The following is a 1,538-nucleotide window of genomic DNA, read 5'->3' on the forward strand; positions in this document are numbered from 1 at the left end:
GTACAACTCAGTATAGAAGTTCATATTACATTTGAAGCAGAAACACTAAATATATATCCTTACCACCAGCATCAGGAATTTGCATGGATTTTTGGAGGCCATTCACATAATATGGACGAGAAATATGATGGTCTGAGATACTGAGCCAGGACTGGGGCCCTGGTCTCTGGACTCCAGGTAGAGCTACATTATGTTTGGGGTCATATGAGTGTAGTACAAGATAGAGCCTCCTCAGCTTTTTCAAGTCAAGGCAGACAGAACATGAGGTGATTTGTGAAGCACGCTGGGGTAAATGGAGCGGGTGGGCAGTCCTTGAGGCCAGAGGTATGCTATCTGGGGATCCCAGCTGCCCAGGGGGCTGAAGCGATCAATAGCTCAGCAACCCATAACCAATTCAAGGCACTCAGACCAGGAAGTCTGGTGTGTGATTGGAAACGTGGCAATGGGAAAGATTAAATCCATCCCAGTCATTCACTGTGGCCATGCAAGAGTGAACAGTGGTCAGAGCTGTCCCTGGGGTGAGTCCCCTGCCCTTCCACTGGCCACTCCCATTCCTCTCTGTGCCCTCACAAGAAGCCACCAAATCTTGGGTTAGAACAGGGTCTGAAGAGGCTATTCACACCAAATTAGGTCCTGAAAATCAGCACCCCCTCCATTAATCTTAAAGACCTACAGCAATATCCTCCACAGTCAAGTACTCAGACAAATCCCTGAATGTGGAGGCCCATTGTTTGTCTTAGTCTCAACTCTTTTACTGAAATTAGAGCCTGATGCAACTTGGGATAATTCTCATCCTCAGCAGGATGGATAAATGGATGAGCAGGGCCTTTACTGACCATAGGCAACCAGGAATTATGGGGAGGAGATAAGATTTTAACATAGAGTTGCCAGCCCCTCACTAGAAAGACCATTTTGGTATGAAACACTTCTAATTCAGCACAAGTTTGTTTTTATTTTAGCATGCTTGTTAAAAGAGGCACATAAATAAAAGATAGGGCATGATACCTGTCCACAAGGGGCTTAGATCTACTTAGGAAGATGAGGAACTTTCGGGAAGCAAGGAGAACAATACAGGCAACAAACAATATAATGTATCAGAGTATCTCAGAAGATGGTGCAGATAGTAATTACCATCAGTTGTCGTACAGATGAGGATGACCTGGACTATGGAGGAGGCGTTGTGGAGGCAAGACTTAATGGATGGTAAGGATCGGGTTAATTCCACTTCATCTTTGTGCCTGGGAAAGACCTGAAATTGGATGTCCAATGTCTGCTAAGAATGTGGACAAGTAGTCATGCTCTGGGCAGTTCTTCAAACTACAAGGTGTGACTCATTAGTGATGACGAGATCAGTTTAATAGGTTATTACCAGAATGTTTTTAAATGAAAGAGAATGAAACAGCGGAATGGAATGGAATGGAATGGAATGGAATGGAATAGGATAGGATAGGATAGGATAGGATAGGATAGGATAGGATAGGATAGGATAGGATAGAATAGAATAGAATAGAATAGAATAGAATAGAATAGAATAGAAT

The sequence above is a fragment of the Neomonachus schauinslandi genome, chromosome 14 (genome assembly GCF_002201575.2).
Source record: "Neomonachus schauinslandi chromosome 14, ASM220157v2, whole genome shotgun sequence".
In the NCBI taxonomy this organism is placed as follows: domain Eukaryota; kingdom Metazoa; phylum Chordata; class Mammalia; order Carnivora; family Phocidae; genus Neomonachus; species Neomonachus schauinslandi.